Source organism: Carassius carassius, chromosome 46 (assembly GCF_963082965.1).
Source record: "Carassius carassius chromosome 46, fCarCar2.1, whole genome shotgun sequence".
NCBI lineage: Eukaryota > Metazoa > Chordata > Actinopteri > Cypriniformes > Cyprinidae > Carassius > Carassius carassius.
The window spans coordinates 11,297,310-11,321,495 of record NC_081800.1 but is presented as its reverse complement, the minus strand read 5'-3'; the positions used below and the strand labels follow the sequence as shown (position 1 = coordinate 11,321,495).

General features: G+C 43.7%; 11 non-coding genes across 11 annotated transcripts; all 11 read left to right on the top strand.

Annotated features, from left to right (window-relative positions):
• The first annotated feature begins 11,055 nt into the window (after nucleotides 1-11,055).
• Nucleotides 11,056-11,149, top strand: trnai-uau (transfer RNA isoleucine (anticodon UAU)). The gene is made up of 2 exons: nucleotides 11,056-11,093; nucleotides 11,114-11,149. It is a non-coding gene; the product is annotated as a tRNA-Ile (tRNA).
• An 833-nt stretch (nucleotides 11,150-11,982) lies between these two features.
• Nucleotides 11,983-12,076, top strand: trnai-uau (transfer RNA isoleucine (anticodon UAU)). The gene is made up of 2 exons: nucleotides 11,983-12,020; nucleotides 12,041-12,076. It is a non-coding gene; the product is annotated as a tRNA-Ile (tRNA).
• A 4,186-nt stretch (nucleotides 12,077-16,262) lies between these two features.
• trnai-uau (transfer RNA isoleucine (anticodon UAU)) lies at nucleotides 16,263-16,356 on the top strand. Its single transcript has 2 exons — nucleotides 16,263-16,300; nucleotides 16,321-16,356. It is a non-coding gene; the product is annotated as a tRNA-Ile (tRNA).
• Nucleotides 16,357-17,181: 825 nt separating this feature from the next.
• Nucleotides 17,182-17,275, top strand: trnai-uau (transfer RNA isoleucine (anticodon UAU)). Its single transcript has 2 exons — nucleotides 17,182-17,219; nucleotides 17,240-17,275. It is a non-coding gene; the product is annotated as a tRNA-Ile (tRNA).
• A 1,057-nt stretch (nucleotides 17,276-18,332) lies between these two features.
• On the top strand, nucleotides 18,333-18,426 carry trnai-uau (transfer RNA isoleucine (anticodon UAU)). The gene is made up of 2 exons: nucleotides 18,333-18,370; nucleotides 18,391-18,426. It is a non-coding gene; the product is annotated as a tRNA-Ile (tRNA).
• An 823-nt stretch (nucleotides 18,427-19,249) lies between these two features.
• trnai-uau (transfer RNA isoleucine (anticodon UAU)) lies at nucleotides 19,250-19,343 on the top strand. The gene is made up of 2 exons: nucleotides 19,250-19,287; nucleotides 19,308-19,343. It is a non-coding gene; the product is annotated as a tRNA-Ile (tRNA).
• An 825-nt stretch (nucleotides 19,344-20,168) lies between these two features.
• trnai-uau (transfer RNA isoleucine (anticodon UAU)) lies at nucleotides 20,169-20,262 on the top strand. Its single transcript has 2 exons — nucleotides 20,169-20,206; nucleotides 20,227-20,262. It is a non-coding gene; the product is annotated as a tRNA-Ile (tRNA).
• An 833-nt stretch (nucleotides 20,263-21,095) lies between these two features.
• On the top strand, nucleotides 21,096-21,189 carry trnai-uau (transfer RNA isoleucine (anticodon UAU)). Its single transcript has 2 exons — nucleotides 21,096-21,133; nucleotides 21,154-21,189. It is a non-coding gene; the product is annotated as a tRNA-Ile (tRNA).
• Nucleotides 21,190-22,012: 823 nt separating this feature from the next.
• trnai-uau (transfer RNA isoleucine (anticodon UAU)) lies at nucleotides 22,013-22,106 on the top strand. Its single transcript has 2 exons — nucleotides 22,013-22,050; nucleotides 22,071-22,106. It is a non-coding gene; the product is annotated as a tRNA-Ile (tRNA).
• Nucleotides 22,107-23,163: 1,057 nt separating this feature from the next.
• trnai-uau (transfer RNA isoleucine (anticodon UAU)) lies at nucleotides 23,164-23,257 on the top strand. The gene is made up of 2 exons: nucleotides 23,164-23,201; nucleotides 23,222-23,257. It is a non-coding gene; the product is annotated as a tRNA-Ile (tRNA).
• Nucleotides 23,258-24,090: 833 nt separating this feature from the next.
• Nucleotides 24,091-24,184, top strand: trnai-uau (transfer RNA isoleucine (anticodon UAU)). The gene is made up of 2 exons: nucleotides 24,091-24,128; nucleotides 24,149-24,184. It is a non-coding gene; the product is annotated as a tRNA-Ile (tRNA).
• Nucleotides 24,185-24,186: the final 2 nt, after the last annotated feature.

Genomic DNA, 24,186 nt, shown 5'->3' with positions numbered 1-24,186 from the left:
TTGGCAAGTGAGCTTTTCTTGTAATATACTACTTTAACCAGCAGATGGTAATCAACATTTGAAGGATTTCATTCAGTGTTTTCAAAAAGCATTTATCACTTAGCATTTATAAACTGTATTCAACAAGCGTTTATCACTTAGTTGTGAAAGTGTGGTTCATTGGAGCTAAGAGTTTATTTGAAATTAGTCAGCATTTCTACTGTTTTATTTGGAGAATAAGATCTATATAATTGAATGCATTACTTAAATATAATAAAAGCCAGAAAAACAGTGATGTGATTTTCTTAAAAACAAGAAATATGGTTTAATCTGTCAGCTTACTTGTTTTTATCTCCCCATAAATTACTTTCAGTGTTTTCTTTTTAAAATATATAATAATAAAACCAAACCAAATAGCTGTCACGTCATTCATTATTAGTAACTTTCTTAAATTATTTCACTGGACTATTTGCATCAAGCTTTTAAAGATTCAGAAACCAGGCAATATGTAGAGCTTTACATGCTTTACCTTTCTAACTTGTGCATAATTTAGAGGAATTTAAGTTTAAGTAATAAACATTAATCGACTAGAACCTTGTGGTGTTTTTTTCTTTAATATTTTAAATATTGCATTAGTTTTTTTCACAAAAGTGGATTAAAAAAAACAAAATTCAAAATTCAAAATTCATTCAGGTTCCTGGGCACAACTATCTCTCAGGACCTGAAGTAGGACATTCACATTGACTACATTGTGAAAAAGCCCCAGCCGAGGTTGTACTTCCTTCATCAGCTGTAAAAGTTAAACCTGCCAGAGGCACAGATGACACAGTTTTACTGTGTTATTATTGAGTTGGTTCTGTGCTCTTCTATAACTCTCTGGTTTGGGTCAGCCAGCAAATCAGATTTAAGAAGACTGCAACGGACTGTTAGGACTGTTAGGACAGCAGAAAGGATCATTGGTGTGCACCTGCCCAGTCTTCAGGACTTGTACAACTCCAGAGTTAAAAAAAAAAACCTCCTAAAAAAGGAGCCTGTCCTCCAACAAAAAACGACCATATAGGTCGTTTGTGCAAGCACCTTATTACGACCTATATTTACGTTTTAAAGTTAAGCGCCCTCTAGCGGGCGTAAAAATAATGACAGTATCGCGTTGCGTCTGTCGTCATGAAATGACATATAACGTCATTACCAATCAAAACGCACGTTTATTTAAATGCAATGTGTGGGCTTTTTACACCGATCTCACATTATTTCCTACATATTTTACTAGGTGGCTTATTCGTTCGAATGACCACACCTAACCCCACCCCTAAACCTAACCCTCACAGAAATCATGCTAAATTATGATTTATTGAGCATATACATTTTCGTGCACATCCATTCCCTGGGATCGAACCCATGATAGCATGATTACCTATCAATGTATAGCGCAATGATCTACCAACTGAGCAACACGAAACGCAAATCAGAGTGCAAATAAAAGAGTACAAAACATTAATATGAAAACGACCTTTTGCCAATAGGGGCGCAATTGTAGTATACGCTCTGATGGGTCGTATTTCAGGGATTTGGACAAACAACCCATACGGGCGTATTGGTTGGAGGACAGGTTGTAAAAAAGCTAATATTATACAAAAACTCAAATGTACTTAACCCAATACTTGAGAGACCTGTTAAAGGGTTAAAGAAGCACTGAAGTTTACAAGAAAAGGAAGGAGAATTAGAGCAGATCAGAATCAGAATCAGAAAGAGCTTTATTGCCAAGTATGCTTGCGCATACAAGGAATTTGTTTTAGTGACATAAGCTTCCAGTACACAGAGGCAACAACACACAGACAAAAAAAAAAGACACAAAAAGAAACCTTGCAGATAAATAAGTGTATAAACAATTGTGCTATAAATGATAATGGAATAGGATTAAGTAAGATGCAGGGATGTACTAGGATGGAGGGGTAACCTATAAATATAAGGATACTGCACATTTTTATTGCATAAGTAGGGAACATTTAACTGTTCATGAGGTAGATTGCCTGGGGGAAGAAACTGTTCTTGTGCCTGACTGTCCTGGTATTTGCGGCTCTGAAGCACAGGCCAGGTGGCAAATGTTCAAAGATGGGGTACCTTGGATGTGAGGGATCCAGAGAGATTTTCTGAGCCCTTTTCCTCACTCTGGATGTATACAGTTCTTGAAGGGTGGGCAGGGGAGCACCAATAATCCTTTCAGCAATCCGAACCATTCTCTGTAGTCTTCTGATGTCTGATTAGCTAGTTTAATATGAAATAGCAGAATGAAATCGCTCTTCTGATTCCCAGCACAAAGCCTGATCGAGGTGGTGACATGCAGACATTCAAACTTCTTTTTCAAATGTTTGCACATGGTCAGATCTTGAATACACTGCAGAACCCCAGCATAGAAACACTTGGCTATGAATAAAAATAGGCTAAAATGTAGCATTGTTCTCTTGAGTGGTGGGCTGAAAAGCATTCCCACTGAATCACAGGCAGAAATGTTGGAAAAGTGGTGCTAGGAAAGAACAGGGCTATAACATAGTTAGGCAATCACTCAGTGACATTTTGAAAGTACTGGGTACATTTATGTGCTTCACATAAGCTTTTCAGGTCAAACATGGAGTGCCAGAGAGTGGGTGACAATGTACTGAACTCTTTTGTCAGCCTCAAGAGCTGACAGGAAATTGTAAGAATACTTTGATCCTCTTTGGGTCACTGGTTAATTGTGGCTGTCTAATGTTGTTGATCATTGTCTGCCAACAGAAAGCTTCAGGAACTAAAATGAGATTAAGGGCCCTATTTTAATGATCTAAACGCAAAGTGTAAAGCACATGGCGCAGGTACACTCAGGGCGTGTCCAAATCCACGTTTTCTATTTTAACGATGGAAAAACGGTTGGGGCGAGTTGTCCCTATTTTCTTAATGAGTAACAGGTGTTTTTGGGGCGTAACGTGCATCGCATGATTCAAACCAATCAGAGTCTCATTTTCCATTCCCTTTAAGAGACATTTGCGCTCGTGCCATGATAGATTTGCTATTTACACGGCTGAATTTGGCAAGCGCAAAGACAGAACGCGTCTCCGAGATGAAACGGAGCTATATATATACAGTTTATATATATATATATATATATATATATATATATATATATATTCAGATGATACTTCAAAAACTTCCTAAAACTAGATTAAATTCAAAGGATGATAGGGCTTTGAAACATGGGGGATGAAATACCTCTGTGCTGCCTGCTCTAATTCCTTCCCTCCCCGGCCGTTTGCATGCATGCTTTTGAAGGGTTCATTAAGACCCCGGGTCACAATAGTATCATGAACATGGCATCTTTGGTAGTGTGTGCTTTATGTGTGTGCTTGTGTAGCCTGTGGTATCGTGGAAAGAAATGGAGAATGGAGTTAACATACTGATGTCATAAAGCTTGGGGTCTCGACAGCATTGTGATATGGACGCTGATGCGGTTGGTAATTGGTATTTCTCTCAGAGAAGTTTGAAGCAGCAGGAGGCCAGCCGTCTTTGCTTTCAGAGAAAGTGGCTATTAGATGACCCAGAGGTTAGATGAGCTATTGAGCATTCTGTACATGTGTGCTGGTAATAAGGTGGCAATCTGCAGTGAACTATGCCAACATGTCCATTGCTTATGGATTGTTATTAGAATTCAAGTCGTGTGTTTTAAGATCTGTGTCCAAGTTTGTGCCTTGTATTTCTTTCTATGTTAAAATAAGTAGTTTCCCCTCCCCACTCTCGCTTTTTTATGTCTGTCCCTTGTACAGCTTCAAAAGTACTGTATTTTTGTTCCCAGGTGTTGTTACTGACAATGCAATAATAAGGGATATCTCAGGAGAATAAAATTGAATTCTTGGAATCCTCTTTTAACACTCATCTTTAAATCATGGAGCTCAACTCCTCCTGTTGCCTCCAATCTCATATGTTCACCTGACTAGACACTAGCTCATCCATCTGCCACCACTGAATCCTACTGATCATATTTAATTTTTTACTTTCAATCGTCTAAGCTTGACAGAGATAGAAGCCAGAGGAGATGGAGAGGTAGACAATAAAACCTGTTTTGAAAGTGACCTAAGCTGGTAGTAGCAGTGAGAAACACACCAACATAATCTGGCCATTTTTTCTACTAGTTGCATTTATTGGGTTCCCCTTATCACACGGGCAATACTGTAAAACAGATTTTTTTTAATGAGGCAGCTTATGTGCTTCATGTAGTAACATCTAGTTTAACTGTTTTTATTCAAATAAATATTGTGATTATTATTTAATAATCATCATTATTAAATATTATTCATTCCAAATTCACTACACTTTATAAAATGAATAAATATGAAACACTTTTTGGCCGGGGAGGTGTGGTTCAGCGAGGTCTGCGATGAGTGGCGGTAAGTGGGTCAAGTGCCAAAGTACTAACACCTTGGTCTCGTTGCAGTAACTGGCGTGGGGAAACGGTATATAAGCCAGTCGGATGATGGCGAGAAGCGAGAGAGCTGAGGACTCATGGGAACTGAAACCGGAAGCCAGAGGAGTGTTGTGAGATAGTGATTGTGTGTGTGCGTATGTGGCGCTATTGTTTTGTTTTATTTTGTAAATAAAAATACCCACGAGCATCAGACAGCCGGCCCCGGTTTTCTTCCTTCACATGCAAATGAATAAGGGAAACACAACACTGGTGCCGAAACCTAGGATTGTGTCACGGTTGGTAAACCGTGATCTCTGGGTTTTGCATTTTGTGGTGAAGTCTGTGTGTTTCGCGTCTGCACTGATTAGTTTGTGGGCGTCTCCGTTAATTGTCATCAGCAGCAGCTGTCACTAATTACACACTCCCTATATATTGGCTTGTCTCACGTCTTTTGTTTGTGAGCGCGTTGTTTCATGTCTGATCTCTGTCTCTTGCTTCTGTGTTGTTTGCGTAGGATGTCCGTGTCTTCCCCCGGAACCTCATCCACTCTCCGCACTTCCACAAAGCATCACGACTTATCTTTGGCTCGATTCCCTGCAGTTCCTGTGCCATCCTCTCCTGCTGCCTTCTCACCGTCACCATCTGGATTCCTCACCGCCTCAACGCCGTCTTGGATTGTCGTCTTCCCAGCATCGTGTTGTACCCTTGTTTGTTTGTTTCATATTCATTAAACTGTTTAACTTGCACTTGTTTCCAGCTCCTCCTTCACCCAGTCGTCACAGAACGTTCTCACCATCATGGAAGCAGCGAGCACCAACACTCTAACAGACTTTATGCACCACAGTGTCAAACGCATGGATCAGCAGCAGGAGAGCATCTCTAACACCGGACGCGCTATCAAAGCTCTGGTGGCACAGATGTCCGAGCTCACCCAGCAGATCCATCAGCTCACTTCTCCCACTGCACCCATCGCACCGCCTGTGCCGCCCGTCCCCCGGGAGACCCCCCAGCACAACTTCCGGCCAGAGCCGCGACTTCCGGCACCAGAAAACTACTCCGGTGAGCCAGCTTTCTGCAGAACTTTTCTAAATAAATGTTCCATGCACTTTGCCTTGCAGCCCCGCACCTTCGCCACCGAGGAATAAAGTGGCCTTCACCTTCGGCACCAAGAAATAAAGTGGTGTTCACGCTCACTCTACTGTCGGCCAAGGCCGCCCTATGGGGGACGGCGGTGTGGGAAAATCAACATCCGTGTTGCGCCTTGTTCCACTCCCTCTCGGAGGAAATGAGGAGGGTATTCGATCGAGCCGCGGCCGGCAGGGAAGCCGCTCACCAGCTCTCAGACTTACATCAGGGAACCTCTTCGGTCACGGATTACTCCATTCAGTTCCGCACCCTGGCAGCCGCGTGCCAGTGGAACGAGGCGGCGCAGTGGGATCGATTCCTGCATGGGCTGGCCGACCGTGTTCAAAAGGAGATCTACCTCCTCGAGCTGCCCACCACACTCAACGGTCTTATTGACTTAGCCTTACGAGTTGATGCCCGGATTAATCGCCTGGGTCGTCAGACCAGTCCTAAGCGCCATACCATCTCTCCGGACAGGGGGCACTCGAGTCGAGAGAACGTGGTCGGTCCCGTCGACGACCACGAACCCATGCAGGTGGGTAGAGCTCGGCTGTCCCGGAGGGAGAGAGAACGGCGGAGGTCCCAAGGACTATGCCTGTACTGTGGAGGCTCAGGACATACCATCTTCACCTGCCCGGTAAAAGAGCCAGCCCGGTAATAAACTTGAGGCTACTATCAGGTGGGATCTCCACTGGGAAGTCCTCAACAACATCATCGACTCTCCTTCCGGTGAATCTGCGGTGGGAGAATCACACTCATGACTGTCACGCCCTTCTGGACTCCGGAGCCGAAGGTAATTTTATCGATTCACTCCTTGCACGTCACCTGAACATTCCTGTCCTGCCTGTGTCTCTTCCCATCCATGTCACCGCACTCAGCGGCCAGGAACTGCCTCACATCACACACTACACAGAACCATCACTCTGCTCACCTCTGGCAATCATTGTGAAACCATATCCTTTTTCCTCATGGACTCCCCTGTAGCTCCCATTGTGTTAGGTCACCCCTGGTTAATAAAACATAATCCACGAGTGGAGTGGGGTTCCAATACAGTCACATTGTGGAGTGAAAGTTGTCATGAGTCTTGTCTGGTTTCTGCTTGTCCTGTTGTCCCTGTTTCTGTCTTTCAGAAGGAGAACATGGTTTTGCCAAACGTGCCCGCAGAGTATCTGGACCTGAAAGAGGTGTTCAGTAAGTCCCGTGCTGCTTCTCTGCCTCCGCATCGTCCCTACGACTGTGCCATATATTTAGTGCCAGGTAAGTCTCCGCCTAAAGGCAAGTTATACTCTCTTTCTATTCCTGAGAGGGAGGCCATGGAGAAATACATTTCTGATTCCTTAGCATCTGGTTTCATCCATCCTTCCTCTTCTCCAGCGGGGGCAGGATTCTTTTTTGTGGGTAAGAAGGATGGTTCTCTTCGACCTTGTATTGATTACCGAGAGCTGAACAACATTACGATAAAGAACACTTATCCGTTACCACTCACGTCTTCAGCTTTCAAGAGGTTACAGGGAGCATCCGTATTCACAAAATTGGATTTACGTAATGCTTATTATTTGGTCCGCATCAGGAAGGGGGAAAAATGGAAAACCGCCTTTAATACCCTCAGAGGGCACTTTGAATACTTGGTGATGCCGTTCGGGATCTCCAACTTGCCAGGGGTTTTCCAAGCACTCGTTAATGATGTGTTGAGAGATATGGTAGATCAGTTTATATATGTTTAACTGGATGACATACTGATTTTTTCTTCATCTCTCCAGGAACACGTTCAACACGTCAGACAAGTGCTCCAGAGGTTACTTGAGAATGGGCTTTTTGTCAAGGCGGAGAAATGCGTATTCCATGCACAGTCTGTTCCCTTCCTAGGGTATATCGTCTCGTCCGAGGGAATACGTATGGACCCTGACAAAGTTAAGGCTGTGATAGATTGGCCATCTCCAGATTCCCGTTAGGCCCTACAGCGGTTTCTGGGGTTCGCCAATTTCTATTGACGTTTCATTCGCAATTTCAGCCAACTAGCCTCACCTCTGACAGCCTTGACCTCTCCCAGTACTCCGTTCAGGTGGTCGGACGCAGCTGAGACTGCGTTCACTAACCTCAAAAGCCGCTTCGTTTCGGCTCCCATCCTTGTGGCCCCTGATCCCACACGGCAGTTCATGGTGGAGGTCGACGCGTCAGAGGTGGGGGTTGGAGCAGTGTTGTCCCAACGTGCTATCTCGGACGATAAGGTACATCCTTGCGCATTTTTTCCCATCGATTATCTCCTGTTGAACGCAATTATGACATTGGTAACAGAGAGTTGTTGGTAGTCAAATTAGCTTTAGAGGAGTGGCGTCACTGGCTGGAAGGCTCAGGGGTACCTTTCATTGTTTGGACCGATCATAATAATTTAGAATACATTAGAACTGCCAAAAGACTCAATTCCAGGCAGGCTCGGTGGGCACTTTTTTTCGGTCGCTTTGATTTTACTTTATCGTACCGCCCGGGTTCCAAAAAGTCAAGCCTGATTCTTTATCACGTCTTTTTGATCCCTCCGCCCACCCGGTGACTCCCGAGTGTATTTTACCTGAGAAATTAGTGGTCTCAGCACTCGAATGGGTGGTCGAATCGAAGGTCAAGACGGCCTTACAAGGGGTAACGCCTCCGCCCGGTTGTCCACCGAACTGTTTACTTGTGCCGGAGGGGTTAAGGTCCGAAGTCGTCCAGTGGGGTCACTGCTCTAACGTGGCTTGTCACCCAGGGATAAGTCGAACTAATGGGTTGGTTAAACAACGATTCTGGTGGCCACGTATGGCTCGGGACGTCCGCGGGATGTCATCTAACCGACCTCCTGATGGGCTCCTTCAACCGCTGTCTGTCCCTTCGAGACCCTGGTCCCACATCGCACTAGATTTTGTTACCGCCCTCCCGCCCTCTAATGGCATGACAGTCGTTTTGACCGTAGTGGACCGGTTCTCGAAGGCGGCACATTTCATTCCCTTGCCCAAATTACCGACAGCTAAGGAAACAGCTGTCACTGTCCTAGATCACGTCTTTCGGCTTCATGGCCTCCCGGTAGACGTGGTTTCTGACAGAGGATCTCAATTTATATCCAAATTTTGGAAAGAGTTTTGTAAATTGCTAGGAGCGTCAGTTAGCTTGTCTTCGGGTTATCATCCCCAAAGTAACGGACAGTCTGAGCGAGCCAACCAAGATTAAGAGAGGACGTTGCGATGTTTGGTCTCCAAGAATCCTTCCTCCTGGAGTCAACAACTCTCTATGGTGGAGTACGCTCACAATTCGTAACCAGTGTCAGCTACGGGCCTTTCTCCGTTCCAGTGCAGTTTAGGATACCAGCCACCAGTTTTTCCCAGTCTGGAATCTGAAGTCGCGGTCCCCTCCGCTCACGTGTTTGTCCAGAAGTGCCACCGCACCTGGACCAGAGCCCGCGAGACTCTGCTCCGGATGAGGGAGCGCACTAAGGCCAAGGCCGATCGCCACCGGTCAAAGCCTCCCGTTTACGTCGTGGGTCAAAAGGTGTGGCTTTCTACCAGTAACATCCTCTGCGTTCCGTATCTAATAAATTAGCTCCCAAATTTATTGGCCCGTTTACTATCACCAAGATCATTAGTCCGGTGACAGTCCGCCTCAAACTACCTCCAGCGTACAGGAGGATACACCCCGCCTTTCATGTGTCCAAAATTAAACCCGTGTTTTATGCACATATTAATCTGCCTACTCCGGTTCCCCTGCCGCCGCGTCTAGTAGATGGGGAACCGACTTATTCGGTTAATCGTATTCTGGACTCGAGACGGAGGGGATGAGGATTCCAGTACCCGGTGGACTGGGAAGGTTACGGTCCGGAGGAGAGGAGTTGGGTACCAGCTAGGGACATATTGGATCACTCCCTTATTGATGATTACAATCAGCAGGTAGGCCCTTCTGGGAACTCCAAGAGGAGTTCTTAGAGGGGGGGGTACTGTCACGGTTGGTAAACCGTGATCTCTGGGATTTGCACTTTGTGGTGAAGTCTGTGTGTTTCGCGTATGCACTGATTAGTTTGTGGGCGTCTCCGTTAAGTGTCATCAGCAGCAGCTGTCACTCATTACACACTCCCTATATATCGGCTTGTCTCACGTCTTGTGTTTGTGAGAACGTTGTTTCATGTCTAATCTCTGTCTCTTGCTTCTGTGTTGTTTGCGTTGGATGTCCGTGTCTACCCCCGGAACCTCATCCACTCTCCGCACTTCCACAAAGCATCATGACTTACCTTCGGCTAGATTCCCCGCAGTTCCTGTGCCATCCTCTCCTGCTGCCTTCTCACCATCACCATCCGGATTCCTCACTGCCTCACCGCCGTCTTGGATTGTCGTCTTCCCAGCATCGTGTTGTACCCTTGTTTGTTTGTTTCATATTGATTAAACTGTTTAACTCGCACTTGGTTACAGGTCCCCCTTCACCCAGTCATCACAGATTGGAAGGAGAACGACGCCACCACAATGCAAACTCCGTCAGGAACATCGGGTTCACCATTTGCGGAGATCATCACATTGCTCGGGCGTCTACATCAAGAAACCACCAAGCCCTGCTGGACTTGCAGGCGGACCAGGTCCATCGGTTCCAAGCCATGATGCAAGCCTAGCAGGAGGACCGTGAGCTGTTCCGGAGCTTGCTGGACCGGGAGGTTCAGGCGAGGTCGGCTTCCCCCAGTTCTATCCCCATTGCTCACATGTCCCTTACCAAAATGGGGCCTGTGGATGACCCAGAGGCATTTCTGGATCTCTTTGAGGGGACGGCCGAGGCACGGTTGATTCCGCTGCTGTCGGGGGAAGCCCAGAAGGCTGCCCAACAACTGCCCGTCCCGAACCTCCTGGTGTACGCGGACCTAAAATGAGCAATCATCCAGTGGGTCGGCCTCAGTCCCAAACAGCACCGGCAATGCTTCCGATCGTTGGAACTGACAGAAGCAGGATGATCCTTTGTCTTAGCACAGCAGCTCTGAGACTCGTGCTGCAAATCACTGTTGGCTGGAGGAAGCGACGCAGAGTCCATCCTCAACAAGGTGGTACTAGAGCAGTTCGTCTCCTGTCTGCTGAGGAGGATGGCCCAGTTGGTTCAGTGCCACCAGCCGGCGTCACTGGATCTGGCCATCCAACTGTCTGAGGACCAGCTGGCGGAATGCTCCGGGGTTGGCGAACCCATCCCATCTATCTCTCTCTCTCTCTCTCTCTCTTTCGTCCCCTGTCCTTCTCTCTTCCTCTTCCCCTATACCCATTCCAGCTCCCAGGACCCAGTTTGCTGGGTCACCGAGGGCCGCCCCCCTATTGGAGGATGGGAACAGAGGATCCAGCCAGGGCTCGAGGCCCCGCCCGGGGAGTGGAGGGACCCCACCAGGAGGGGCTCAACGAGGCTCCTACTATCTCCACACGCCCATTCCTTGACATGCTTCCTGCCACTAGGGCGGCAGGGAGGCCTGGAACAAGTTGAATGATAGATCTAACTAAAGACGATGGTGTTTGGAATTTTTTAAAGATTTAATAGCTCCAGTGGCGCAATCGGTTAGCGCGCGGTACTTATAAGACAGTACATAGCAGAGCAATGCCGAGGTTGTGAGTTCGAGCCTCACCTGGAACAAAATTTTAGAAAGCAAGAAGCATTTCAGTAGCTAATGAGAGTACAGGGGATAATAAAAAAGATCTGTTGGAAACCAGATTGCTTAGATCAGTTAGAAGAAAACTAATGGAACAACTTGAATGATAAGTCTAACTAAAGAACACGGTGTTGTTAATGCGGTTGTGGCGCAATCAGTCAGTGCCTGTTACTTGTAAAACAGCAGAGCAGTGCTGAGGTTATGAGTTTGAGCCTCACCTGGAGCAAGCCTTTAGAAAGCAAGTAGCTATATGGCATAATATAAACAGATTGCTGTAATCAGTTAGAACAGCGGTTCCCAATTCCAGTCCGCAAGCCCCCCATCTTTGTGTGTTTTGCATGTCTCAATTTATTAACACAACTGTTTCAGATAATCAGCTTGTTAGTAGTGTGCTTCGTGCATGAACTTCACGCGATTCATGTGTCATACAGTGTTATCGTGGCCACGGTGTGTCAAGAGACAAGCATGAAGCATTTCAGTAGGCTCAAAGTTAATTGGATAATATAAAAGATCTGTTGTATACAAAATTGCTGTAATCCAGTGATCCTCAAATTCAGCTGGCGAGATCAACTTTCCTGCAGTGTTTAGCTCTAACCCCAATCAAACACATCTGAATTTGCTAGTCAATGTCTTCAGGATCAATGAAAAATCACAGGTAGTTTTGTTTGATTAGGGTTGGAGCTAAACTCTGCAGGAAAGTGGATCTCCCGAGCCAGATTTGAGGATCACTGCTGTAATCAGAAAAAATTCATGGAACAACTTGAATGATAGATCTAACTAAAGACGATGGTGTTTGGAATTTTTTCAAGATTTAATAGCTCCAGTGGCGCAATCGGTTAGCGCGCGGTACTTATAAGACAGTACATAGCAGAGCAATGCCGAGGTTGTGAGTTCGAGCCTCACCTGGAACAAAATTTTAGAAAGCAAGAAGCATTTTAAGTAGCTAATGAGAGTACAGGGGATAATAAAAAAGATCTGTTGGAAACCAGATTGCTTAGATCAGTTAGAAGAAAACTAATGGAACAACTTGAATGATAAGTCTAACTAAAGAACACGGTGTTGTTAATGCGGTTGTGGTGCAATCAGTCAGTGCCTGGTACTTGTAAAACAGCTGAGGTTATGAGTTTGAGCCTCACCTGGAGCAAGCCTTTAGAAAGCAAGTAGCTACATGGCATAATATAAACAGATCGCTGTAATCAGTTAGAACAGAATCAGAATCAGAAAGAGCTTTATTGCCAAGTATGCTTGCGCATACAAGGAATTTGTTTTAGTGACATAAGCTTACAGTAAACAGAGACAACAACACACAGACAAAAAAAAAAAAAAAAAAAAAATTACAGGAGAATTACAAATTGGCAAATAAATAAGTGTATAAACAATTGTGCTATAAATGATAATGGAATAGGATTGAGTGAGATGCAGGAATGTTCTAGGATGGAGGGGTAACAAATAAATATAAGGATATTGCACATTTTTGCATAAGCATACGTTTAAGTGGGAAACATTTAACTGTTCATGAGGTAGATTGCCTGGGGGAAGAAACTATTCTTGTGCCTTGCTGTTCTTGTATTTGCGGCTCTGAGGCGCCGGCCAGATGGCAAAAGTTCAAAGATGGGGTGACTTGGATGTGAGGGATCCAGAGTGATTTTCTGAGTCCTTTTCCTCACTCTGGATGTGTACAGTTCTTGGAGGGTGGGCAGGGGAGCACCAATAATCCTTTCGGCAGTCCGAACAGTTCTCTGTAGTCTTCTGATATCTGATTTTGTAGCTGAACCAGACAGTAATTGAAGTACACAGGACTGACTCAATGACGGCTGAGTAGAACTGTTTCAGCAGCTCCTGTGGCAGGTTAAACTTCCTCAGCTGGCGAAGGAAGTACAACCTTTGTTGGGCTTTTTTCACAATGGAGCCAATGTGATTGTCCCACTTCAGGTCCTGAGAGATGGTGGTTCCCAGGAATCTGAATGACTCCACTGCAGTCACAGTGCTGTTCATGATGGTGAGTGGGGAAAGTGCAGGGGGGTTTCTCCTAAAGTCCACAGTCATCTCCACTGTTTTGAGCGTGTTCAGCTCCAGGTTGTTAAGACTGCACCAGACAGCCAGCTGCTCAACCTCCTGTCTGTAAGCAGACTCGTCACCGTCCTGGATGAGGCCGATGACTGTAGTATCGTCTGCAAACTTCAGGAGCTTGACAGAGGGGTCTTTAGAGGTGCAGTCGTTGGTGTACAGGGAGAAGAGCAGAGGGGAGAGAACACATCCCTGAGGGGCACCAGTGTTGGTGGAGCAGCTGTTTGACATGAATTTCCCCAGTCTCACTAACTGTTGCCTATCTGTCAGAAAGCTGGTTATCCACTGACAGATAGAGCTAGGAACAGAGAGCTGGGTCAGTTTGGTTTGGAGGGTTGTTGGGATGATGGTGTTGAAAGCCGAACTAAAGTCCACAAACAGGATCCTCACATAAGTCCCTGTTTTGTCCAGATGTTGCAGGATGAAGTGCAATGCCATGAACAGCGGTTCCCAATTCCAGTCCGCAAGCCCCCCATCTTTGTGTGTTTTGCATGTCTCTATTTATTAACACAACTGTTTCAGATAATCAGCTTGTTAGTAGGGTGCTTCGTGCATGAACTTCACGCGATCCATGTGTCATACAGTGTTATCGTGGCCGCGGTGTGTCAAGAGACAAGCATGAAGCATTTCAGTAAGCTCAAAGTTCATTGGATAATATAAAAGATCTGTTGTATACAAGATTGCTGTAATCCAGTGATCCTCAAATTCAGCTGGCGAGATCAACTTTCCTGCAGTGTTTAGCTCTAACCCTAATCAAACACATCTGAATTTGCTATAATAGCACCAATAATCCTTTCGGCAGTCCGAACAGTTCTCTGTAGTCTTCTGATATCTGATTTTGTAGCTGAACCAGACAGTAATTGAAGTACACAGGACTGACTCAATGACGGCTGAGTAGAACTGTTTCAGCAGCTCCTGTGGCAGGTTAAACTTCCTCAGCTGGCGAAGGAAGTACAACCTTTGTTGGGCTTTTTTCACAATGGAGCCAATGTGATTGTCCCACTTCAGGTCCTGAGAGATGGTGGTTCCCAGGAATCTGAATGACTCCACTGCAGTCACAGTGCTGTTCATGATGGTGAGTGGGGAAAGTGCAGGGGGGTTTCTCCTAAAGTCCACAGTCATCTCCACTGTTTTGAGCGTGTTCAGCTCCAGGTTGTTAAGACTGCACCAGACAGCCAGCTGCTCAACCTCCTGTCTGTAAGCAGACTCGTCACCGTCCTGGATGAGGCCGATGACTGTAGTATCGTCTGCAAACTTCAGGAGCTTGACAGAGGGGTCTTTAGAGGTGCAGTCGTTGGTGTACAGGGAGAAGAGCAGAGGGGAGAGAACACATCCCTGAGGGGCACCAGTGTTGGTGGAGCAGCTGTTTGACATGAATTTCCCCAGTCTCACTAACTGTTGCCTATCTGTCAGAAAGCTGGTTATCCACTGACAGATAGAGCTAGGAACAGAGAGCTGGGTCAGTTTGGTTTGGAGGGTTGTTGGGATGATGGTGTTGAAAGCCGAACTAAAGTCCACAAACAGGATCCTCACATAAGTCCCTGTTTTGTCCAGATGTTGCAGGATGAAGTGCAATGCCATGAACAGCGGTTCCCAATTCCAGTCCGCAAGCCCCCCATCTTTGTGTGTTTTGCATGTCTCTATTTATTAACACAACTGTTTCAGATAATCAGCTTGTTAGTAGGGTGCTTCGTGCATGAACTTCACGCGATCCATGTGTCATACAGTGTTATCGTGGCCGCGGTGTGTCAAGAGACAAGCATGAAGCATTTCAGTAAGCTCAAAGTTCATTGGATAATATAAAAGATCTGTTGTATACAAGATTGCTGTAATCCAGTGATCCTCAAATTCAGCTGGCGAGATCAACTTTCCTGCAGTGTTTAGCTCTAACCCTAATCAAACACATCTGAATTTGCTAATCAATGTCTTCAGGATCAATGAAAAATCACAGGTAGTTTTGTTTGATTAGGGTTGGAGCTAAACTCTGCAGGAAAGTGGATCTCCCGAGCCAGATTTGAGGATCACTGCTGTAATCAGAAAAAATTCATGGAACAACTTGAATGATAGATCTAACTAAAGACGATGGTGTTTGGAATTTTTTCAAGATCTAATAGCTCCAGTGGTGCAATCTGTTAGCGCGCGGTACTTATAAGACAGTACATAGCAGAGCAATGCGGAGGTTGTGAGTTTGAGCCTCACCTGGAACAAAATTTTAGAAAGCAAGAAGCATTTCAGTAGCTAATGAGAGTACAGGGGATAATAAAAAAGATCTGTTGGAAACCAGATTGCTTAGATCAGTTAGAAGAAAACTAATGGAACAACTTGAATGATAAGTCTAACTAAAGAACATGGTGTTGTTAATGTGGTTGTGGCGCAATCAGTCATTGCCTGGTACTTGTAAAACAGCTGAGGTTATGAGTTTGAGCCTCACCTGGAGCAAGGCTTTAGAAAGCAAATAGCTACATGGGATAATATAAACAGATTGCTGTAATCAGTTAGAACAGCGGTTCCCAATTCCAGTCCGCGAGCCCCCCATCTTTGTGTGTTTTGCATGTCTCTCTTTATTAACACAACTGTTTCAGATAATCAGCTTGTTAGTAGTGTGCTTCGTGCATGAACCTCACGCGATTCATGTGTCATACAGTGTTATCGTGGCCACGGTGTGTCAAGAGACAAGCATGAAGCATTTCAGTAGGCTCAAAGTTAATTGGATAATATAAAAGATCTGTTGTATACAAAATTGCTGTAATCCAGTGATCCTCAAATTCAGCTGGCGAGATCAACTTTCCTGCAGTGTTTAGCTCTAACCCCAATCAAACACATCTGAATTTACTAGTCAATGTCTTCAGGATCAATGAAAAATCACAGGTAGTTTTGTTTGATTAGGGTTGGAGCTAAACTCTGCAGGAAAGTGGATCTCCCGAGCCAGATTTGAGGATCACTGCTGTAATCAGAAAAAATTCATGGAACAACTTGAATGATAGATCTAACTAAAGACGATGGTGTTTGGAATTTTTTCAAGATTTAATAGCTCCAGTGGCGCAATCGGTTAGCGCGCGGTACTTATAAGACAGTACATAGCAGAGCAATGCCGAGGTTGTGAGTTCGAGCCTCACCTGGAACAAAATTTTAGAAAGCAAGAAGCATTTTAAGTAGCTAATGAGAGTACAGGGGATAATAAAAAAAGATCTGTTGGAAACCAGATTGCTTAGATCAGTTAGAAGAAAACTAATGGAACAACTTGAATGATAAGTCTAACTAAAGAACACGGTGTTGTTAATGCGGTTGTGGTGCAATCAGTCAGTGCCTGGTACTTGTAAAACAGCTGAGGTTATGAGTTTGAGCCTCACCTGGAGCAAGCCTTTAGAAAGCAAGTAGCTACATGGCATAATATAAACAGATCGCTGTAATCAGTTAGAACAGCAGTTCCCAATTCCAGTCCGCAAGCCCCCCATCTTTGTGTGTTTTGCATGTCTCTATTTATTAACACAACTGTTTCAGATAATCAGCTTGTTAGTAGGGTGCTTCGTGCATGAACTTCACGCGATCCATGTGTCATACAGTGTTATCGTGGCCGCGGTGTGTCAAGAGACAAGCATGAAGCATTTCAGTAAGCTCAAAGTTCATTGGATAATATAAAAGATCTGTTGTATACAAGATTGCTGTAATCCAGTGATCCTCAAATTCAGCTGACGAGATCAACTTTCCTGCAGTGTTTAGCTCTAACCCTAATCAAACACATCTGAATTTGCTAATCAATGTCTTCAGGATCAATGAAAAATCACAGGTAGTTTTGTTTGATTAGGGTTGGAGCTAAACTCTGCAGGAAAGTGGATCTCCCGAGCCAGATTTGAGGATCACTGCTGTAATCAGAAAAAATTCATGGAACAACTTGAATGATAGATCTAACTAAAGACGATGGTGTTTGGAATTTTTTCAAGATTTAATAGCTCCAGTGGCGCAATCGGTTAGCGCGCGGTACTTATAAGACAGTACATAGCAGAGCAATGCCGAGGTTGTGAGTTCGAGCCTCACCTGGAACAAAATTTTAGAAAGCAAGAAGCATTTCAGTAGCTAATGAGAGTACAGGGGATAATAAAAAAGATCTGTTGGAAACCAGATTGCTTAGATCAGTTAGAAGAAAACTAATGGAACAACTTGAATGATAAGTCTAACTAAAGAACACGGTGTTGTTAATGTGGTTGTGGCGCAATCAGTCATTGCATGGTACTTGTAAAACAGCTGAGGTTATGAGTTTGAGCCTCACCTGGAGCAAGGCTTTAGAAAGCAAATAGCTACATGGGATAATATAAACAGATTTTTTTAATCAGTTAGAACAGCGGTTCCCAGTTCCAGTCCACGAGCCCCCCATCTGTGTGTGTTTTGCATGTCTCTACTTATTAACACAACTGTTTCAGATAATCAGCTTGTTAGTAGTGTGCTTCGTGCATGAACCTAACGCGATCCATGTGTCATACAGTGTTATCGTTGCAGCGGTGTGTCAAGAGACAAGCATGAAGCATTTCAGTAGGCTCAAAGTTCATTGGATAATATAAAACATCTGTTGTATACAAGATTGCTGAAATCCAGTGATCCTCAAATTCAGCTGGCGAGATCAACTTTCCTGCAGTGTTTAGCTTTAACCCTAATCAAACACATCTGAATTTGCTAATCAATGTCTTCAGGATCAATAGAAAATAACAGGTAGTTTTGTTTGATTAGGGTTGGAGCTAAACTCTGCAGGAAAGTGGATCTCCCGAGCCAGATTTGAGGATCAATGGATAATATAAAAGATCTGTTGTATACAAGATTGCTGTAATCCAGTGATCCTCAAATTCAGCTGGCGAGATCAACTTTCCTGCAGTGTTTAGCTCTAACCCTAATCAAAGACATCTGAATTTGCTAATCAATGTCTTCAGGATCAATGAAAAATCACAGGTAGTTTTGTTTGATTAGGGTTGGAGCTAAACTCTGCAGGAAAGTGGATCTCCCGAGCCAGATTTGAGGATCACTGCTGTAATCAGAAAAAATTCATGGAACAACTTGAATGATAGATCTAACTAAAGACGATGGTGTTTGGAATTTTTTCAAGATTTAATAGCTCCAGTGGCGCAATCGGTTAGCGCGCGGTACTTATAAGACAGTACATAGCAGAGCAATGCCGAGGTTGTGAGTTCGAGCCTCACCTGGAACAAAATTTTAGAAAGCAAGAAGCATTTCAGTAGCTAATGAGAGTACAGGGGATAATAAAAAAGATCTGTTGGAAACCAGATTGCTTAGATCAGTTAGAAGAAAACTAATGGAACAACTTGAATGATAAGTCTAACTAAAGAACACGGTGTTGTTAATGTGGTTGTGGCGCAATCAGTCATTGCCTGGTACTTGTAAAACAGCTGAGGTTATGAGTTTGAGCCTCACCTGGAGCAAGGCTTTAGAAAGCAAATAGCTACATGGGATAATATAAACAGATTGCTGTAATCAGTTAGAACAGCGGTTCCCAATTCCAGTCCGCGAGCCCCCCATCTTTGTGTGTTTTGCATGTCTCTCTTTATTAACACAACTGTTTCAGATAATCAGCTTGTTAGTAGTGTGCTTCGTGCATGAACCTCACGCGATTCATGTGTCATACAGTGTTATCGTGGCCACGGTGTGTCAAGAGACAAGCATGAAGCATTTCAGTAGGCTCAAAGTTAATTGGATAATATAAAAGATCTGTTGTATACAAAATTGCTGTAATCCAGTGATCCTCAAATTCAGCTGGCGAGATCAACTTTCCTGCAGTGTTTAGCTCTAACCCCAATCAAACACATCTGAATTTGCTAGTCAATGTCTTCAGGATCAATGAAAAATCACAGGTAGTTTTGTTTGATTAGGGTTGGAGCTAAACTCTGCAGGAAAGTGGATCTCCCGAGCCAGATTTGAGGATCACTGCTGTAATCAGAAAAAATTCATGGAACAACTTGAATGATAGATCTAACTAAAGACGATGGTGTTTGGAATTTTTTCAAGATTTAATAGCTCCAGTGGCGCAATCGGTTAGCGCGCGGTACTTATAAGACAGTACATAGCAGAGCAATGCCGAGGTTGTGAGTTCGAGCCTCACCTGGAACAAAATTTTAGAAAGCAAGAAGCATTTTAAGTAGCTAATGAGAGTACAGGGGATAATAAAAAAAGATCTGTTGGAAACCAGATTGCTTAGATCAGTTAGAAGAAAACTAATGGAACAACTTGAATGATAAGTCTAACTAAAGAACACGGTGTTGTTAATGCGGTTGTGGTGCAATCAGTCAGTGCCTGGTACTTGTAAAACAGCTGAGGTTATGAGTTTGAGCCTCACCTGGAGCAAGCCTTTAGAAAGCAAGTAGCTACATGGCATAATATAAACAGATCGCTGTAATCAGTTAGAACAGCAGTTCCCAATTCCAGTCCGCAAGCCCCCCATCTTTGTGTGTTTTGCATGTCTCTATTTATTAACACAACTGTTTCAGATAATCAGCTTGTTAGTAGGGTGCTTCGTGCATGAACTTCACGCGATCCATGTGTCATACAGTGTTATCGTGGCCGCGGTGTGTCAAGAGACAAGCATGAAGCATTTCAGTAAGCTCAAAGTTCATTGGATAATATAAAAGATCTGTTGTATACAAGATTGCTGTAATCCAGTGATCCTCAAATTCAGCTGGCGAGATCAACTTTCCTGCAGTGTTTAGCTCTAACCCTAATCAAAGACATCTGAATTTGCTAATCAATGTCTTCAGGATCAATGAAAAATCACAGGTAGTTTTGTTTGATTAGGGTTGGAGCTAAACTCTGCAGGAAAGTGGATCTCCCGAGCCAGATTTGAGGATCACTGCTGTAATCAGAAAAAATTCATGGAACAACTTGAATGATAGATCTAACTAAAGACGATGGTGTTTGGAATTTTTTCAAGATTTAATAGCTCCAGTGGCGCAATCGGTTAGCGCGCGGTACTTATAAGACAGTACATAGCAGAGCAATGCCGAGGTTGTGAGTTCGAGCCTCACCTGGAACAAAATTTTAGAAAGCAAGAAGCATTTCAGTAGCTAATGAGAGTACAGGGGATAATAAAAAAGATCTGTTGGAAACCAGATTGCTTAGATCAGTTAGAAGAAAACTAATGGAACAACTTGAATGATAAGTCTAACTAAAGAACACGGTGTTGTTAATGCGGTTGTGGCGCAATCAGTCAGTGCCTGTTACTTGTAAAACAGCAGAGCAGTGCTGAGGTTATGAGTTTGAGCCTCACCTGGAGCAAGCCTTTAGAAAGCAAGTAGCTATATGGCATAATATAAACAGATTGCTGTAATCAGTTAGAACAGCGGTTCCCAATTCCAGTCCGCAAGCCCCCCATCTTTGTGTGTTTTGCATGTCTCAATTTATTAACACAACTGTTTCAGATAATCAGCTTGTTAGTAGTGTGCTTCGTGCATGAACTTCACGCGATCCATGTGTCATACAGTGTTATCGTGGCCGCGGTGTGTCAAGAGACAAGCATGAAGCATTTCAGTAAGCTCAAAGTTCATTGGATAATATAAAAGATCTGTTGTATACAAGATTGCTGTAATCCAGTGATCCTCAAATTCAGCTGGCGAGATCAACTTTCCTGCAGTGTTTAGCTCTAACCCTAATCAAAGACATCTGAATTTGCTAATCAATGTCTTCAGGATCAATGAAAAATCACAGGTAGTTTTGTTTGATTAGGGTTGGAGCTAAACTCTGCAGGAAAGTGGATCTCCCGAGCCAGATTTGAGGATCACTGCTGTAATCAGAAAAAATTCATGGAACAACTTGAATGATAGATCTAACTAAAGACGATGGTGTTTGGAATTTTTTAAAGATTTAATAGCTCCAGTGGCGCAATCGGTTAGCGCGCGGTACTTATCAGACAGTACATAGCAGAGCAATGCCGAGGTTGTGAGTTCGAGCCTCACCTGGAACAAAATTTTAGAAAGCAAGAAGCATTTTAAGTAGCTAATGAGAGTACAGGGGATAATAAAAAAGATCTGTTGGAAACCAGATTGCTTAGATCAGTTAGAAGAAAACTAATGGAACAACTTGAATGATAAGTCTAACTAAAGAACACGGTGTTGTTAACGCGGTTGTGGTGCAATCAGTCAGTGCCTGGTACTTGTAAAACAGCTGAGGTTATGAGTTTGAGCCTCACCTGGAGCAAGCCTTTAGAAAGCAAGTAGCTACATGGCATAATATAAACAGATCGCTGTAATCAGTTAAAACAGCGGTTCCCAATTCCAGTCCGCAAGCCCCCCATCTTTGTGTGTTTTGCATGTCTCTATTTATTAACACAACTGTTTCAGATAATCAGCTTGTTAGTAGGGGGCTTCGTGCATGAACTTCACGCGATCCATGTGTCATACAGTGTTATCGTGGCCGCGGTGTGTCAAGAGACAAGCATGAAGCATTTCAGTAAGCTCAAAGTTCATTGGATAATATAAAGATCTGTTGTATACAAGATTGCTGTAATCCAGTGATCCTCAAATTCAGCTGGCGAGATCAACTTTCCTGCAGTGTTTAGCTCTAACCCTAATCAAACACATCTGAATTTGCTAATCAATGTCTTCAGGATCAATGAAAAATCACAGGTAGTTTTGTTTGATTAGGGTTGGAGCTAAACTCTGCAGGAAAGTGGATCTCCCGAGCCAGATTTGAGGATCACTGCTGTAATCAGAAAAAATTCATGGAACAACTTGAATGATAGATCTAACTAAAGACGATGGTGTTTGGAATTTTTTCAAGATCTAATAGCTCCAGTGGCGCAATCGCTTAGCGCGCGGTACTTATAAGCCAGTACATAGCAGAGCAATGCCGAGGTTGTGAGTTCGAGCCTCACCTGGAACAAAATTTTAGAAAGCAAGAAGCATTTCAGTAGCTAATGAGAGTACAGGGGATAATAAAAAAGATCTGTTGGAAACCAGATTGCTTAGATCAGTTAGAAGAAAACTAATGGAACAACTTGAATGATAAGTCTAACTAAAGAACACGGTGTTGTTAATGTGGTTGTGGCGCAATCAGTCATTGCATGGTACTTGTAAAACAGCTGAGGTTATGAGTTTGAGCCTCACCTGGAGCAAGGCTTTAGAAAGCAAATAGCTACATGGGATAATATAAACAGATTTTTTTAATCAGTTAGAACAGCGGTTCCCAGTTCCAGTCCACGAGCCCCCCATCTGTGTGTGTTTTGCATGTCTCTATTTATTAACACAACTGTTTCAGATAATCAGCTTGTTAGTAGTGTGCTTCGTGCATGAACCTAACGCGATCCATGTGTCATACAGTGTTATCGTTGCAGCGGTGTGTCAAGAGACAAGCATGAAGCATTTCAGTAGGCTCAAAGTTCATTGGATAATATAAAACATCTGTTGTATACAAGATTGCTGAAATCCAGTGATCCTCAAATTCAGCTGGCGAGATCAACTTTCCTGCAGTGTTTAGCTTTAACCCTAATCAAACACATCTGAATTTGCTAATCAATGTCTTCAGGATCAATAGAAAATAACAGGTAGTTTTGTTTGATTAGGGTTGGAGCTAAACTCTGCAGGAAAGTGGATCTCCCGAGCCAGATTTGAGGATCAATGGATAATATAAAAGATCTGTTGTATACAAGATTGCTGTAATCCAGTGATCCTCAAATTCAGCTGGCGAGATCAACTTTCCTGCAGTGTTTAGCTCTAACCCTAATCAAAGACATCTGAATTTGCTAATCAATGTCTTCAGGATCAATGAAAAATCACAGGTAGTTTTGTTTGATTAGGGTTGGAGCTAAACTCTGCAGGAAAGTGGATCTCCCGAGCCAGATTTGAGGATCACTGCTGTAATCAGAAAAAATTCATGGAACAACTTGAATGATAGATCTAACTAAAGACGATGGTGTTTGGAATTTTTTCAAGATTTAATAGCTCCAGTGGCGCAATCGGTTAGCGCGCGGTACTTATAAGACAGTACATAGCAGAGCAATGCCGAGGTTGTGAGTTCGAGCCTCACCTGGAACAAAATTTTAGAAAGCAAGAAGCATTTCAGTAGCTAATGAGAGTACAGGGGATAATAAAAAAGATCTGTTGGAAACCAGATTGCTTAGATCAGTTAGAAGAAAACTAATGGAACAACTTGAATGATAAGTCTAACTAAAGAACACGGTGTTGTTAATGCGGTTGTGGCGCAATCAGTCAGTGCCTGTTACTTGTAAAACAGCAGAGCAGTGCTGAGGTTATGAGTTTGAGCCTCACTTGGAGCAAGCCTTTAGAAAGCAAGTAGCTATATGGCATAATATAAACAGATTGCTGTAATCAGTTAGAACAGCGGTTCCCAATTCCAGTCCGCAAGCCCCCCATCTTTGTGTGTTTTGCATGTCTCAATTTATTAACACAACTGTTTCAGATAATCAGCTTGTTAGTAGTGTGCTTCGTGCATGAACTTCACGCGATCCATGTGTCATACAGTGTTATCGTGGCCGCGGTGTGTCAAGAGACAAGCATGAAGCATTTCAGTAAGCTCAAAGTTCATTGGATAATATAAAAGATCTGTTGTATACAAGATTGCTGTAATCCAGTGATCCTCAAATTCAGCTGGCGAGATCAACTTTCCTGCAGTGTTTAGCTCTAACCCTTATCAAACACATCTGAATTTGCTAATCAATGTCTTCAGGATCAATGAAAAATCACAGGTAGTTTTGTTTGATTAGGGTTGGAGCTAAACTCTGCAGGAAAGTGGATCTCCCGAGCCAGATTTGAGGATCACTGCTGTAATCAGAAAAAATTCATGGAACAACTTGAATGATAGATCTAACTAAAGACGATGGTGTTTGGAATTTTTTCAAGATTTAATAGCTCCAGTGGCGCAATCGGTTAGCGCGCGGTACTTATAAGACAGTACATAGCAGAGCAATGCCGAGGTTGTGAGTTCGAGCCTCACCTGGAACAAA